The sequence below is a fragment of the Gekko japonicus genome, unplaced genomic scaffold (assembly GCF_001447785.1).
Source record: "Gekko japonicus isolate JY-2015 unplaced genomic scaffold, Gekko_japonicus_V1.1 scaffold191, whole genome shotgun sequence".
Classification (NCBI taxonomy): Eukaryota; Metazoa; Chordata; class Lepidosauria; order Squamata; family Gekkonidae; genus Gekko; species Gekko japonicus.
Window position 1 is genome coordinate 219,092 of NW_015175362.1, and position 18,446 is coordinate 237,537.

Here is an 18,446-nt window from a genome sequence, read left to right on the forward strand (position 1 = left end):
GACAACCCCTCTCTTCCCAGTAAGTTTTAACTGAGGCTGCCTCTGTCCCTTGCACTAAAATATATTTTAAAAAACCAAAACATTTATTTTTGAGATCCAAACTCTGCAATCCCGAATCTTTCAAAAAGAATTCAGATCTGATAACATAAAAAGCAAGTGATACACCAATTAATATGCCTGCTATTCTTTTAAAAATGAAAACTACAGAAAGCGTTATACCAAAGGAGATGTTTTTGTGGCATGCCATGCCTAAAAGGCAAGAATGCATGTCACGTTTATGCTGGATTTAGTTTGCTTCAAGTAAGAGTTTAGCCACTTGCGCTTTGGAGCAATGCAAATTACTTTCACGAAGCTCGTAATGTGTCATTCATTAAGGCAAGTCTCCTGGCATCTAGCATGGCTTGTCCTCTCTGCAGCACCATATAGCCTGAGGGAAAACAAGAAGTGCCAAGAAATTAGAATAGCTGAGCAGTGGAAGCCACTGTGGTCACAGGGCTAATGCCAACACCAAAAGCATGTACCAACTAAAGTGCAGATGTTAACTTTGGCTATGTAACCCAGCATGTGGGCCTTTCAAATTAAATGAGCTGAAAAAATGACAAAAGTTTTCATCCTCGGTCTAGCTTGTGTGTATATGTCTGAAAGAGGCATATAATTCACAATCATTCATCTTGATCTTGAACTTTTATTTTTTTTCCTTTTTGGCAGAATGATCCTTACAGGCTACTGCGGGCTCCAGCAATGTTATGTTAGGCAGGATCACCCTTTTGTGTATGTAAATATTCTGACAGATGCTAATAGGTGCATGAAATGTATTCAGATGAGTCATTATAGCTGGTTGTATAAACATATAAACTTAATTTTTGTGGAATCCACTGGGACATTGTGAAAAAAAAATAAGTGAATGGCAGTTTTCTACATTAGAGCCTTTTCTGAGAAGAATTTATGATTCAGGGAATTTAATTGCTTACAACATAGTTAATGTGTTTTTCCACATTTCCCTCAGTTATTTGGAAACAGTGTTAAAAAAATACAGAGTGTCTTCTGAACTGTGAAGGTTAAGGTACAAAATCAGTGTGGTATACCACATGAAATCTGAAACAGTCCCCTCTGTTTTTATTGGCTGGCCTCATACTTATAGCAAGGATAGGGAGCTTGAGTTTTCCATGTAGCCTAGTAGTCTTCAGTCCATGGGTCAGGACTTTCAGGTAGGTTGTGAGCCCCTGCAGGAGCCAACATTTTTTGCTGCTCTTTGGAATAGTCTGCCACTAGTGCTCATGCGTACAGAGCAAGTGGATCATGCCTTCTGCTTCTCTTTGCATGCATATAAAAAGCAGTACATAGGGGCTGCGGTGGCTCAGGGGTTAAGACGCTGAAGCTGCAGACTGAAAGATCTGTAGCTCAGCAGTTCGAGACCCTAGTGCCGTGTGACGGAGTGAGCTCCCGTCCCTGGCCCAGTTCCTGACAACCTAGCAGTTCGAAAGCAAGAAATTGCAAGTAGATAAATAGGTACTGCTTCAGTGGGAAGGTAACAGCATTCGTTATGCCTCGGTGTTTAGTCATGCCAGCCACATGACCACGGAAACATCTTCGGACAGCGCTGGCTGTTCAGCTTGGAAACAGAGATGAGTACTGCCCCCTAGAGTCGGATTCGGCTAGCTTTTGAGCAAGGGAAACCTTTACCTTTACCCTAGAAAGCAGTACAGCAAGGCAAGATTATAAGGATCATGGGTAGTAAGAGAAGTGAAGGACCTCTGCCTAAGAACCTGGAGAGAAGCCGCCAGTCAGAGTAGGCAGTTCTTACCCTGATAGACCAATGGTCAGACTCAGTATATAGCACTTTCATGTGCTCATCAATCTGCAGTGAATTCCATTCTCACATAGGCAGGTTCAGAGTTTCCAGTTCTTCTCCTTCATGCGACGGTGGTGTCAAATGACTTCCTGTCATGTGCTCTGTGCATTCCATACTGCTGCCTGGAGTGGAGGTAAAGTTGGAAACTGGGTATGGAAAGGTTAAAGACCACTGCTCTAGCCCCCAAGAGTTTCCCATCCCACTGTGAGTACAGCTATTCCAAGAAAGCCCTCAATTATTAAGCCCCTCGCCCACTTTCCAATAAGGCTGATCCTCCCAGTTCATCCTTTCAATGTCAACAACTAAAAGTATTCCACCACAGTTCTCCTCCTATGCACCTTTGCTGCTGAAAAAGCACCTGCATATACAGGAATAAGACTGTGTGCATGGATTCAATGCTGTCATAAATTCATTGCTGATTAAGCCGGAAATATGGGAAACTCTGGGTTTTTCGTTGTTGTAGGTTTTCCGGGCTCTATGGCCGTGGTCTTGGCATTGTAGTACTTTACGTTTTGCCAGCAGCTGTGACTGGCATCTGAGGATGCCAGTCACAGCTGCTGGCAAAAGGTCAGGTACTACAATGCCAAGACCACGGCCATACAGCCCGGAAAATCTACAACTAATAAACTCCGGCCATGAAAGCCTTCGACAACATGTAACTCTGGGTTAGTTTCTCACAGTCTCTTTCAAAAAAATGCACACACGATATTACAAGAGATTTTCATTTGGGGGGGGGGACATATATCAATGCACGTACTTAGCTTTATATTATCTGTCTTAACTGAGTTTGTTTCCTGGGGGGAAATGACAAACATGCATATGACATGACACTGATTCTGTGGAAGCTAAAAAAATGTTCCATTTTAGAAGAAAATCTTGAAATTTCTAAGGCCCCATCATTTCTTTGATTTAACTGCAGGGCTCTTTTTGTAGAAAAAGCCCAGCAGGAACTCATTAGCATATTGGGCCACACCCCTGACAGCACAGCGCATTAGCACATTAGGCCACACCCCCATGTTACCAGAAGTGTGGTTATCCAGCCACACCCACCTTTTGCTTGTTATTCTGTTTACCTTGTTTCTTGTCAAAACCCAGGGCCTTTTTTTGTTGCAGGAACTCCTTTGCATGTTAGGCCACACACTCCTAATGTAGCCAATCCTAATGAGTTTCTGCTGTTGGGTGTGGCCTATTATGCTAATGAGTTCCTGCTGGGTGTGGCCAACTTGGGAGCCAGCCGGAACTCCATTCCTGTGCGTTCCTGCCAAAAATAGCCCTGGATTTAAGAGCTTCTCCATGACAAGGTGCCCCAACACCCTTTATTCAACAACTAATTGACCAATGGAATTTGATTAAACTTCTTTGTTCTTTTTTCCCACAGTCTTTTTTTGTTACAACATATATCTTAGGAATGTATTGGGATGTTTCTGAGATTTGGGATTTTAGTTTTGTTGTTGTTGGAGGTTTATTGTTTTTTCTTTCTTTGGTGGGTGGGTTGGTTGGTTGGTTGGGTTTTTGTTCCAAAAAGTTTGAATTCTCAGATAAGAAAAAGGTCCCATTTTAGCCACCACTCTTCTGCCATATGTATGTAGGTTCTGTTTTCCAGTCTTTATGGGAGCCAGTGCTGCAAGCTGGGATCAATGCAAATTTCCTAAGTGAAGGAATGGAATGGGACTTGAGGAAGAACATCCCTTGATGCTACTTTCTGCCCTACTGATAATAATTTAAGCTGCAAAGAGAAAACATGGGGGGGGGAATTGGGTTCGAGGTACATTTCTGAGGTCACTTTCCCCTCATTTCCAAGTGTCAGAGTATGTTAACATTTTACTGTTTTATAAAAGGGGGGGGGGGGGTTATAAAAACATAATGACCAAAATTTTAAAAATCAAGTTATGAATTCACCTGATGGGCTGCACAGGGCACACTAATATTAAAATGTTTATTTCTATGCCTTATCTCACAGTGGAGGTGATATTGTAATCACAAACCTAATATGGAACAAACAAGTCATGCAAAGCTATGAGGTTCCGCAGTGACCTCCATGGACAAGAGTGAAATACTATTAAAATACATGAGAGGTGTCGATCCCATTGAAACCCGAAACCTTTCTACTAAATATTATACCAGAAATAGGTGGGAAAGAAGGAAAGAATTTGCTGTTACACTGTATAACAGCTGCTAGAATGTGTTATGCCAAGTACTGGAAAACTGAGAAAATTCCAGATAATCTAGAAGTGGTTCAAAAATGGTTCGATGTTGCCGAAATGGATAAATTGTCTGATATATTAAAAGGGAAAGATGAGGAGGTATTTAAGAAGAAGTGGGAGAAGCTATTCAAATGGAAAATAAAGTGAAAGGGTTAGGAGAAGATTAGAGGTATATTGATAGGAAGAAATTATGGCTGTATGCTCGTCTGTGTATATTTGTATATATGTATCAATAGTGTATGTTTGGTGGGGTGTGGGTTATTGGAAATTAATAAAAATATCTAAAAAAAAATACATGAGTGGAGAACCGCATCCGTGGCACACATTCTGGGGTGCTAAAATGACAGCTCAATTCTGACTATATAAATCCCACTGAGAAGTAAATCCCATTGAATTCAAGAGGGCAGACTACTCAGTAACTGTTCTTAGGATCCATTCAGGTGGGTAGCTGTGTTGGTCTGAAGCAATAGAACAAACTTTGAGTCCAGTGGCACCTTTAAAACCAACAAAGTTTAATTCTGGGCATGCACACGAAAGCTTATACCCAGAATTAAACTTTGTTGGTCTTAAAGGTGCCACTGGACTCCAACTTTGCTCTTAGGACTGCAGCCTCTGTATGTCAACAGTTTTTAGCACCTGGGTTTGTTTTTCTCCTTAAACAATGTAGCAGAGGTACATGCTATATTGTTTTTAAATTTTTACAAGCACTATTCCAATAAAAATTATTTTCAGCTAAAGTTTTGAAGCTTAAACAACCCATGATTCTTTATTCCTAATCAAATATTTCAGTTTGTTTGTTGCTTACCAAAGGGTTGACAAAGGGTACTTAAAAAAATTATTTCCTAAATATAAATCAAAATAAACATGCTAAATGAGACTACTTAGGACGTTTCCAGTATACCAGCATCACTGGACCGCCCCAATTCCACTAGCACAGTTTGTAAAATGGTTAATTGTTCCCTCTAAGCTGAGTTAGTGTGAGCTAGCTCACAGTTTTTTAGCCTCTGGCTCACACATTTTTGTCTTAGCTCAGGAAGGAGGGCACCAAAGCAAACTCATTCATGCAGCAGTCAAATCACTCGCTCACAACTTTGATGCTGGTAGCTCACAAAGTAGAGTTTTTGCTCATGAGACTCCACAGCTTAGAGGGCGCATTGATTGTGCCCTGTATCGATTTCTCTTCTGTATAAATCTGGACAAATCTATCCCCAGCACTTACTCCACCCTTATTCCCCTCGCGTGTTTTGTTCTCTAAAGTGGTCTTCCCCAGCTGATCCTGCTGTATGTCTTTCCCCCATATGGCAGAGGGAAGCATTTTCTTGTAGTGAGGAGATGAAGTTGCGCTTCTGTTTTGAATGGCAACCATCCAGCACCAAGACAAAGCTCAGAATTAAAGTGGCAAGACTGTCAGTGTTCGCCTCAGATGTGTTTTTTGCAGACAGTAGTGCAGCTGGAAAGAGTTTGCTCATTGTTGTGCCATGGGACTGTGGTTAGAGCTGGTTTTCTTGCAAATGTAACTACAAAATGTTTGCAGTTTGGCCATAATATCCAACGCAAATTGCACTCCGCTATTCATCTCAAGCACTGAAAAGATCCTGACCCCACATCAGGAAAGCCCAAACCCAGATGGTGAGGAGTTCCATTTTAATGAGAGCCTCTCAGTCATTATAAATAAACATCTCCCCGACCTGTCACAGTGTTTGTGGTATCTGGGGTTTCCCCCTGCCTCTTCCCAATCATCATTGGTTGCAGATTCAAATCCAGGGAGCTGTGCTGTTAACGCAGGCCCTCAGTAAAGCTGACATTCATTACAGACCCAATTCATCCCTGCACTGAGACACAGCAAAAAGCTTATGCATAATTAAGTTCCATTTAGACCATTCAAATATAGTTTAAGTCGGAACTGTGGTACAGTGATCTTGAGCTAACCTCATGCAATAAGAATTACATTCAGAGCTAGAGGGGGGGGGGGTTCCAAGCTTTAGGCAGCAAAATGAATAAAGGAGTTGAAAGAGGGATGTGCTGTAGACATAATTTGTATCAGAAATCCATGTGAATAAGAAGGTGGTTTCAGAAGAATCTAAAAATGGCTGCCACAATAGACGGGGAATTCTACTTTTGAACTAGATTGATGTGCTTTCTCATTGGTGCCTTCCAGACAGCCTTAATGTTTCACTCTCATTTCCCTTTGTTACCTTCCTCCCCCCCCCCCCCCCCCCCCCGCTTCCACCTAGATTCATTAACAATCCCTTACTATCCTAGTTTTTCTTCAGGTTTTTTCCCTGTTTTCTGCTGATCCTTTCTTTTTGAAATGGCTTGGTTTCAATTTTCTGCCAGTCTGAAATGCCTGTGCTGTTTCACAGTGCTCCACCCATCTTGTCATTTTGTCTCATGGCAAGGAAACAGCAGTGATCCCCTAAAAACATTTTTTTTCACATCCTAACTTTAGAGTGGTCCAGCGGTAGACCACGTATGCACTGAAAGCACAGTCATGGCCAATCAGAAGGCCAGAAACAAGCAGCCAATCATTGCCTTGCTGCCTCATGGAACATTCCTTAGAGCACACTTGAGCACCATGCCTGAGTGCCATTTTCAAATTCTGTCTGCAGTGTGGGCAGGCAAGCTGAGGCAGCAACAAGAGAGCCTGCAGCCTGATGAGCCCCTTACGGGCAGGCCGGCCGGCCAAGGTGGCAGCAAGGGAGCTGGCACCCTAACAAGCCCTGAGTGCGTGGCCAAACCAAGACTGTGGCCCCATTCTCCAATGGCCAAAAGATTTACTTGTATGATGTACATTTTCCCCCCCCCCCCCAAAAAAAGACACACTGTCTGTGAACAAAATCAGTGTGCAGTAATAATGAGTGGAGCATAAACACAGCAAAATTCTTTATCAATGAACAGAACAGGATCAGCACGAGGCTGCTTTGAAAAACCTCAACAATAACTTCCAAAGCAATGTTCCCCTAGCCCTGCAATCAGCCGTGATTGTAGCTATGCTGAATTCTTTAGCTACTGTCTGCGATTCAAAAAGAAAAGGAAGGGCAGCACACCCAATCAAAACAACCAGTCAAAAATGGGAAATCAGCCATCCAATCAAAAGGTCAGACAGGTAGGCAAGGTATGATTCGCTGGTGGGCTTTGGGGGCAGTAACTGTATAAGCCAATGGGGATCAATGGAAGCATTAAATTGCCCTATAGCTCCAGCAAAACAGTGCAAGTAAGACCCACCCCCCCCAGAAACCCACACACACACAAAATCCCTGAACATTCTGTAAATGAAAGTACAACGAACACATGGGGAAGTTCCACATAAAAACAGGCAGAGTGGAATGATCACCCCAATTGCTCTGTGATCAGAAGCAATGTTCCCTCTAAGCTGTGGAGTCTTGCGAGCAAAAATTCTACTTTGTGAGCTACTGGCATTACAATTGTGAGCGAGCGATTTGGCTACTGCATAAATTAGTTTGCTCTGGATCCCTCCTTCCTAAGCCAAGGCAAAAATGTGTGAGCCGGAGGCTAAAAAACTGTGAGCTAGCTCACACTAACTCAGCTTAGAGGGAACACTGATCAGAAGTGCCCCAAAGGGGGGGGGGGGGAAAACAGATCACAGCTACAGTCTGGAAGATGCCAACCTCTCACGCTCACAAGCAAACACACACATACCTTCAGTGTATCACATAAGAATTTAGAGTCATGTTTCCACATTCAGAATGCAGAAACAATTTCAAACGTTTGTTAAATGAACTCCTGAGTTTTAGACAGTCATGCTTTTTCAGAATTATATTGAATTCCCACTTGCTGTACATTTGCCATGAATTGTGAATTTACCAGCTTTGTGTGAGGGAATCTTGTCTATTTGAGGAAAAAACAGAAGTGAAGAAGCTGTCTCTCCATTTTGAACCAGAATTTGAACCTCCAGGTTGGCATTAGACTCTGTGCTCTACATGGGAGCCTTCAATGGGACCTGGTTGGCCACTATTTGAAACAGGATGCTGGACTGGATAGACCACTGGTCTGATTCAGCACAGCTGTTCATATGTTCTTAATCTATCCCTGGATTAGGTTAAAATAATCCCAAAGCACATTAAGATACAGTTTTGTAAAGGTAAATTGTCCTGTTTAAAAAATTGCTGTAAGTGGGAGAAGTGTCAGGAAACAGCAGTTAACTGTCAAACTATAGTCAGACATAGACAAAGGAGATGGGAATCAGGCCAGCCAAAATCTCTAATTCCAGATGAGGCCACTCCTATTGATACACTACACTTGAGTTTTAGAAGAACTTTTTGCTAGATTTCCCTTCTTTAGAAAAATGTAATCACAAATGGATTATGAAGCAAAGATTATAGTACAGGTCTATAAACAGGAATGATTTTATGAAATAATGTGGTGGAGAAACTTTGCCAATGACACAACAAAATTCAAGATAACTAAGTGCAAAGTCGAAAGCAAAAAGATATCAAAAGGTTAAAGAACCAGAGGATGAATGGCACACATTTTTGGCCACTGTGTGACAGAGTGTTGGACTAGATGAGCCATTGGCCTGATCCAACATTGGCTTCTCTTATGTTCTTATGTTCTTAAGTTCAAACTTGGCTAGTGAAATGCAAAACTATGCAGTTTAGGCAAAATGATATTAAGTGTCTAGCTTTTGCAAAGCATATTTATTTATTTATTATTTTGGTTTATATCCTGCCCTTCCCACAAGCAGGCTCAGGGCAGCTCATAGCAATACACCTGGGCTTTATAATACTTATGACTAAAATCAGGGTTAGTCTTGAGTTCACAGACCATAGTATAGTAAGGCTGAATTCAGCTGAGTCACAGAATTTGCATTACAACAGAAAAGAGCCCTATACCATTTCAGACATTTACCCAAAAAGGAACTCCATATACACAATGGTAGAGTGTGAACGCTAGTATACTACCACCACACATCTATATACATAAAAGAAAGTCCCCTCTCCATAAAATTAACACCCAGGACAAACCCCAGGACCTAGAAACACAAAATTTGGGGAGAGCACTCCTAACATGATGTAGATGCTCACTAAGAAGGGCTTTTTAGAAATTTGACCCCTAAGGGGGTTAAAAGGGGTAAAGTGTGCTCCCCCATTGCTTCCAGGCTGCTGCCTCTTTGCACCCCCCCCCCACTCTCTGACTGGTCAGCTGCAGAGCTGTGTTCTGAGGTAAAAGAAAAACAGTTACACGAGACTGCAGAGAGCTAATGACAGTTGAGGAAATCAGGAATGGCCAGCCACCTGTGAGGTGCAGCAATGCAGCTGGCCCAGCCTCCCCAATGCCTTCAAACATGTCCCCACAACCTCCTACACCTGACAAATGGCTGTCTGTTAGGTGCATCAGCAGGTGCAGGGAGTTTAAAGTCATCAGGGAGCCTTCCCCAGCAGTAATGCCTTAGTGATCCTGCTGGCCTAGCCTCCACTATGGCTTGTAATACCCCTCCCCCTCCCACACTGAACAGGCAGCTTCCTGTCAGGTGTAGAAGAGGGGGTGGGATGCTGTTGGGGAGGCTTGCTCAGTAGGATTTCCTTAGTGCTTCTGCTGGTCCAGCCTCCCCAATGTCTTTAAACACACTCTCCCCCAACACTAGACAGGCAGGTGTCTATCAGGTGTAGGAGCAGGGCCAGGGTACTTTAATCCATCAGGGAGGCTGCCCAAGCAGAAAAACCTTAGCAATACTGCCAGGCCATGTGTTGCCATGAAGCCACTTTAGATGACATTATAAAAGACTCTAATATCACTGCCTTGCTGGACTGTAAAGACACTTGCACCCACCTCTCCTGCACCTGACAGGTGGAGCAGGGGCAGAGCATTGAAAACCATCATGGAGGCTGCCCAAGCAGTATCACCTTAGCAGTCCCACTGGCTCAGCCTCCCCAATGCCTTCAGACATACTGCACCTCCTAAACCTGAAAGACAACTGCCTGTCAAGGGTTGGAAGGGGTGCACTGTCCTTAAAACCATTGGGGAGGCTTGCTCAGCAGGATTGCCTTAGTGCTGCTGCTGACCCAGCCTCCCCAATGCCTTTAAACACAATCTCCTCCCTTACACCAGACAGGCGGGTGTTTGTCAGGTGTAGGAGCAGGGCCAGAGTACTTCAATGCTGCTGCGGAACCTCAACTCGCCCAAACTCTGCAATGGCACAAGACTGCAAGTGAAGGCCCTGCACAGGAACATCATCGAGGCCACACTACTCACCGGCAGTGCTTGGGGAGAGTCGATGTTCATACCACGCATACCACTCATACCATCAGCAAAACCCCTTTGAGTTCAAGAAGCTGCAGTTCCCCCTCAAGGTCTGCTTTGCTATGACCATCAACAAGTCCCAAGGCCAGAAACTGAAGGTGGCAGGAATTGACTTAACAAACAACTGCTTCTCACATGGATATTCTATGTGACCTGCTTCAGAGTGAACTCACCAAGCAGCCTGGTGATCTTAGCACCTGAGGGCAGAACCACCAATGTGGTCTACAGAGTGGTCCTTCAGTAGAGAGAAAAAAGTACGTATGTCTCACTTTATTTTTTATACTACAATCTTCTCCTTTAGAATTCCTACAACAAATGTTACATTTCAAATTTACATCATCAATATTATAACTGGATTTACGGAACTTAAATACGGTAGCGAAGCACGGGTATCAGGCCAGTTTAGCATAATGTGAGCTGTATGCATGTATGCTTACTGATCAACCCCTCCCCTATTCTGGGAGAAGGATGAATTAAAGTGTGTATACATAAATACATAAAATCTTGGTTCTCATCATCACAGCTCACCTGTGGCAGTGTTAGGCCTATACCACTAGAAATCGTAAGTGGAGGCTTACATGAGTAACTATTTCTCCACACACAAAAATCCTTCCACATAGAAAACTAGTATGTCAGAGCGAAGGGGTTTGGTCAGTTTTTAGTCTCAAGGAATTGTTTTGTATGGAGGATTTCAATCATGCAAGCCCAGGCCTGCCATCTGAAATGGCATAAGTTTACACACTCTGTAAGATCCATTTCATATAACCATGTAAACCCAGATTAGAAAAAGCACTTTTCTCTCAACCCACCTCTCATGACCTGTATTGGCTGTATGAACTGACTGGCATCCTACTTGTGCTGTACTCAGCCACTGAAAGCCCTTGGAATACCCATACCTATTTATTCTCAGGCCACAGTTCTGAAGGGTGTGTGGCTCTCCAGTGTTTATGCAATTATGTAACTGAATCATTGTGTTTAGCCCTATTACATCTACCACAGCTGCATCCCTGCTCCACACGAAAGTTTATGACCATACAAAGCATACTAATAACAATGGGTTTACAGAATGGCATACTGAAAACACAATATCAATGTACTTCAAGGTCTTTATCAGAGGCTAGGAGTCAATTACTACACCTTCAGGGGTTAGGTAGGTGGTGATCAGGGGTAGGCTCTTCTTGTAATATTATCTTCAGGGACATTTGGTTGGTGCCTATATTCATAGCTGTTGCCAGGGAAAGCAGCTTATTCTCTCATACATTTAATGGATGCCATGTTTTTCTTTCTTTTCCCCCTGCTTTTATTACTTTCATTGCTTGTGGTTTTATTATTTTTATTAATTTTTTAAAGAAAAAATACCTATTCCACCTTTCTGTATTAGCTCAATTATAATAATTATAACCACATCAAAACTACAACAGTATACAAACAAACCAAAATGTATCAGGAGTAGGGGTGCTAGGCACAGCCTGGTAACCAGCTGGAGTCTGGACGGTGGGGAGATGTGAGGGGGCACCCCGAGTTCCCTCTATGCTGTGTGCGTGAATGGCTGCTCATTAACACAGGAAGCCATGCTCAGCAGCAATCTGGAGCCTCACAGGGTCTCATACTACCCCCTGCCCTTTTTACAGCAGTTATATTCTGTTCAGGATGTGAACTGCTCTGCTCAATACGGGGGGGGGGGATTATAGGGAACATTGGCCACCACTGTCCAGCAATGATGTGACATCACTTCTAGAGAAAACTCAGAAGTGATGTCATACCTCTCTAGGAATTGCTGGGAACTGTATGGTAAAATTCCTAGAGCGGACTGATGTCACTTCTGTTTCTTTTTTCCCCCCTGGAAGTAATGTCACACCATCGCTAGTGGTTTTTAAACATATTTTTTTCTCCCTCCAGCCACAGAAACAGTGGCGGGAAACAAAAGACCACTGTAACAATGCTACCTGTAAGTTCCTTGAGAGTGATAGTGCCTTGCACATTGCTTCCAGGAATTCATTCCAAGGACTAGGTCCAAGGACAGGTAACAAATGGGTAAAGGCCTTAGACATGTGCACAGAAAGGAGCAACAGGCACATGAGTTCTTAACAGAGAGAGGCACTCCTGCAGATTCGTGGTCCCAAGTTACAAATGGCTTGTTGTATTTTGTGTTCCCCTTATGTTTAATTGGTGAGTTTTCAATATTGTCTAATTTCGTATTGTTTCCCAACATGAGATAGAAATGTTGAAATAAATGAAAATAAACATGAAATACAACAACGGCATAGTAAAAATGAAAACATTTTGGTAGATATTACTTGTGCCAAAACATTATATAATACCCATGAATACAAAGGTGAACTAAACATTCAGGAAGGGCATGTAGTATATTCTCTCTTAAGTTTGTACCATCTCAAAATGCATGTGATGGATTTCTTGTTTGAAAGCGCCAAAATATGCTGACATGTGACTAGCTAGTATTATTTAAATTGCTGGCTTGTTGGTGTCACTGTTTTTATTGTTTCAGTCGTAGTTTATAGGAAACCATCTTGCACACATGTTTATAGAAAAGCACAGAATATTTTCAAATAAACAGTAAATATATTTTCTCTGACAGGTAAGGTTTCCATATATAGAAAGATTCCAGTGTGCTCTCAAACAAGCAATTTTTCATATATATACACACACACACACACACACACACACAACCCAGCAGTTTCTCCAGAACAAACTTAGTGAATATGTTTTAACATGTAATTGCATGAGCCTGAAAATGTCAAAAGAGCATACAAGCAAAAGAAACAAAATAAATGAAATTGGGATTTTTAAAAACAATTGTATGGATCACTGTGCACATAACTTCCCCTGGGCAAAAATCAGTGTCACCATGGCAATAGAATGGCATCTATCACTAACAAGTGGGCTCAGGCCGTACAGCTTCTCTAGGAAATGAACCATTGGATAGGGTACCCCAGTGATATACAGTTCCTGGGTTAGATCTCCACTGGTGAAAAGGGGGTCACAAAACCTGAATGGACAAAAGCTATGCAACCCCTAAGCTATGAGGAGAATTGGAGGAGAAAGAGAAAAAGTTAGCAGGATCCAACCCTGTTTTCCTCATTTGTCCACGCTCTCCAAAACTTTTACAACAGAGACAGTTCATATATCTAAGAAGCATCATTCTATTCCCATTCTCAAGGGTTGTATCTACAATTATTTTGAGGCACTCTAACATAGAAAAACCTGCACTACCACAGTTCCTAGTGAGAACAGGGAACACTTATGCATTAGTCAAGTTTATGCTGTCTAGAATAAAGAGGACTGTTTAATTTTGGAGCACAGTTTACATTTTCTATTTGTGCAAGTATAATTAGTTGTTATCTGTAAACACAAGGGCACAAACAGGTTTGCAATTGCCTTTAGAGTACAGGTTTTGCTATCCAGAAGTTTTTTAAAAGGCTGACTAGGAAAGATAATTGGACATTCCCTCCCCACACCACATTGCATTATTAATCTCGCTTCCAGTGTAACAACAGATTACAACCAAGATGGTAGCATGTTTAAAGCTTTCATCCTCCATTTGGCTGTGATCCACTGGCCTTAGGAGGAAAGATAAGAATTTACATTTCTTATCAGTCACCAGATGGCTTTTAAAACTAGAGGCTGTCTGGTAGGACTTCAAGTTAATGAACAGAAGTGCTTTTTATGAAGTACTGGTATGTACAGACAGAGATGAAGCTCTGGTTATTCAAGAGAGTGTAAGAGAATATATCTCAACTAGTATTTAACAATTTTATCTGGCCACTGGAACAACATTTATGACTTTTTTCCCACAAAACAGTGTACCTTTCTGAATAAAAATGGATTTAAGTGCAGCATTTTTTAAAAAAAACCTTTTGGAATTATGCAGGGTTCAAGTTTAAATAGAAGTTGAGTGCTTTTCTGTGGATATTGCTACAGGATTTTATTACTGGAAAATGTTTTTGAAAAGAGTCAGAGCCAACTGTATATTATAGCTTGCTCTCACATAAGGGAAAAAGCATGACTGCTTTTTCTATAATCACCACAAAGATGTGCAGTGTCTGTTTCTGGAAGACAATGACACAGAATCTAACGGTAAAAGTCATAAATCTGCAGGAATCTGGAGGAAAAATAAGCTTTAGCTATGCAGTTTTCAGAAAAGATCAAATCCTAGCAACAATCAGTGCCACAATGAAGGCATCAGAATGAATGAAAGAAAAAGATATTTTTTAAAAAAACCAGAAACCATTTCTGGATCAGCTCCCTTTTTATATACAGTGCTGTTGAAATTTGTTAAGACCATATGTTAGTCATATTGAGGCAGGCACGGTCTGACTTTATGAATGTTGGCGTGATCCCAGCAAACGCTCAAGATCTGATGTGTCTCAGATTCGTTGACTTACTCACTCTGGAGCAAGATGTGGGTGGAGGTTCAAAAAAAGAAAAGAAAGAAATATAGAAGAACCTACACAGATTTTTAAAAGTTAGTTTGCTGAAAAGGACCAGTGCCTGGCTACTTGAAGGGATCCAAGAACTGGCACCAGGATTATATGAACGAATATATAGCTGATCAAATTTTACGTTATCACCTGTGATGTGGGTTAAGGAAAGAAAGAAAGAAAGAAAGAAAGAAAGAAAGAAAGAAAGATGCTGTTCACGAGAATGCTTGCCACTGCTGTTGCTGCATTTTCAGACACATGGACCCTGACAGCATCTGCTTTCAACCCCCATCTTCCCATGTACAGAAGCGTTACTAGGAAAAAGAGCAAGTCACCAAGGGCCATGAAGCTCCTCAACTGCTATCAGTGATTGGCAATCTTGTTGAGATTTGGACAAGATGGAAAACACATTTCCTTCTCTCTGAAAAGCAAACAAAAAGGAGGAAGACATAAAGGGAGCCATTTTGTTGCACACTCTGGGGGAAGGCATTTGTAAAATCCTAGTACAACGGCTGAGTACAGAAGGGCCTAAAATATAGTAATCCTTAAAATAATACTATGTTTGAGTTTATCTCTCATACTCTTCTAGCAGAACCTCAGGTTGACAGATACTGCAGCTATAAATTGTGATTACTGAGTTGTGAGAACAGCACAAGAAAAGTAAGATTGTGCTGCGCTTAACTAGGAACCATTTAGTTACAAAACTGTCTAGAGGATCAAGGGGGAAATTTAGACTACTGAAATGGATAAGAAAAACACCTATGAACAGATTCTCCTGAGAACCAGTTTGGTGTAGTGGTTAAGTGTGCGGACTCTAATCTGGGAGAACCGGGTTTGATTCCCCGCTACTCCACTTGCACCTGCTGATGTGACCTTGGGTCAGTCACAAGCTCTGGCACAGCTGTCCTTGAAAAAGAGCAGTTTGTGTCAGAGCTCTCTCAGCCCCACCCACCTCACAGGGTGTCTGTTGTGCGGAGGGGAAGGGAAAGGAGTTTGTAAACCGCTCTGAGACTCCAAGTGAAGGGCGGAGTATAAATCCAATCTTTTCTTCTCTTCTTCTACTTTTAGTTTCTCCTATCTTCTTTAGTCTTTTTTATACAAAGAAGATAGGAGAAGCTAGAAATAAAAAGGAGAAACTGTACATAGGTGTTACAGCCTGTCTGTTGCAATCTCACAGTTTTGTAAAAACTGCTGTAAAGTACACTGCTTGGCTGCCCTGAAAAGGTATTCTCGTGAACTGGTGGCCATCTTCAGTGGCTAAGGATATGTGAAGGGAGGGAGGGGAATGTGACTAGGAGAGAAGTTGCTGAGAAATCTGAGCTAATTTGGGAATTTGCACAGCTACTGATGTTACACAAGCATACAGTGACCACATGGCCTGGGTCACATGATGACAATTTTTTCAGGCAGTAATACATAATCCAGGTAACAGAGTCAAAAACCAGGTCACAGGAAGCAAAGGGCAGCACTGCCACACAGGCCATCCCCTCAAGAGTCTGCGCTCACACTGTGGCAAAGCTCATCCAATAAGTCACTTCCAATGACACAGTAACACACAGGTCCCGTTCACACGCGGCGATTTGGTCCGGGAGCGGGCCAGTTCGGGGCCGGATCAAACCGGCGCGATCACACCACCACATCGTCCTGCTTCCGCACCCGAACTGGCCCAAACCCGGGAAGAACCGCCGCAAAATGAACCACCTACCTTGGGTGGTTCAAATGGACGCGGCGCGGCAAGCAGGCGTTTGATCGCGCCGCGTCTTTTGCGCCGGCACAACCCCGGGCCGGAGCCGAACTGCACATGCTCGGACATGCGCAGTTCAGCCGGCCCCCGGTTAGGGCGTGTTTTCTCCCCGGCGTTTGATCGCGCCGGGGAGAAAAGGCGGCGCGGCCGGGGGATCCATGAGATCCCGCCGCGCCGTGTCAACGTTGGTGCGGCTTTTAAAAGCCGTGGCTTACATCGGCTTTTCCCCTGCCGTGTGGCAGGGGCCACAGTTAAGTATAGCTTTGAGATGTGATATTTCAGGCCTTCATTCTTCATTTAGAATTTGAGACAAATGCCTTCTACTATAAATTTCCTTTCCTGAGGTCAGTGAATCTAGGGTTGCCAACTCTAAGTTGGACAGTTTCTGGAGATTTGGGGGTTGAGCTGGGGGAGCGGCCTCAGCTGGATATAATGCCATAAAGTCCACCCTCCAAAGTAGTCCTTTTTATCCAGAGGAACTGATCTGTGTCATCTGGAGATCATGTGTAATTCCCAGAAATCTCTAAGCACCACCTGGAGGTTGGCAACCCTAGGTCAGATGCTTTTTCTCTCAGCCTGGGGAAATATTCATCCCACCAGCCCTTCAAGAGGAGTCTTTAAAATACAATGTCACCACATGCTATACCCTCTGTACCTTTTGCCCTTTTTTAAAAAAAAACAAAAAGCAAAAATCCACTCCCTCAAATGCATTTGAATAGACATAAAGCAGAACTTCCTGTTCCTGGCAGATAAGTTCGCTTCTTGTTTCTTTTACAGCTTGCTTCTACTGAGAATATGTTCTTATCTTGGTCTTGCCCTGTTTTGCTTCATTTTATGCATTCTGCAGGCGCACAGACAAGAAATAGTCCTGTCAGACTGATGGTTTGGGAAACAGGAAACTCAGCGGACTGACAAAAGCTTTCCTCTGAAGTCTGTGCAGATATAACGAATGTCAGATGTTATGTAGTCCCCAGATTTGAAAGGTACATCCACATCACAGAGGTAAAGTGTTCTTTTCGCAGAGAAGCCTGGGAGTTATAGTTCTGGGAGATGTGGATGTGAATAGGATGACTAGGAGAGTTCTTTAGCATATCAAACTACAATTCCCAGGATTCTTTGGGAGAGACCACAGCAGTTAGCGGAGGAGGAGGAGGAGATTGGATTTATACCCCACCCTTCACTACCCAAAGGAGTCTCAGAGTGGCTTACAATCCCTCTCCCTTCTCCTCCCCACAACAGACACCCTGTGAGATAGGTGGGGCTGAGAGAGCTCTGCGAGAACTGCCCCTGAGGGAACAGCTCTGAAAGAACTTATGACTGACCCAAGGTCACACCAGCAGCTACATATGAAGAAGTGGGGAATCAAACCTGGTTCTCCCAGATTAGAGTTTGCGCTCTTAACCACGACACCAAACTGGTGTTTATTTCTAGGACAGCTCTGCTTCGCGCCATTCATAACTTAGTTCCAAACATCGTAAACCACACTGAAAGCAGCACAGTTCAGGACAGGATGGGATTTGTGCATCTGGCCTTCAGGAAATCCCACTGTTCAAGCACTGGATTAATTGACACTACAGGGTGGACTCTGTGGCATTGTGCCGTGCTGAGGTCCTTCCCCTCCCCAATCCCCGCCCTCTCCTGGATCCACCCCCAAATTCTCCAGGTATTTTCCAACCCACAGCTGGCAACCCTACACTACCATTAACAAAGAAGTTAGTGCAAGGTTTCCTTTGCCCGCCGGTGCAGGGGACATTCTGGGGGGGGGGGACATTGCACAAGATGTGCATCTGTCCCCTGTGTTGGAAAAATTGGCAAAAATAATTAGATATTCAAAGATTGCAATGGATCTTTGCTTCACTGGAGAAGCGGCATTTTCTTCTATATAAAAATATTTTATTTCTAAGGGAAGGATTCACAGGAAATCTACAAAACAACAAAGAGACCTA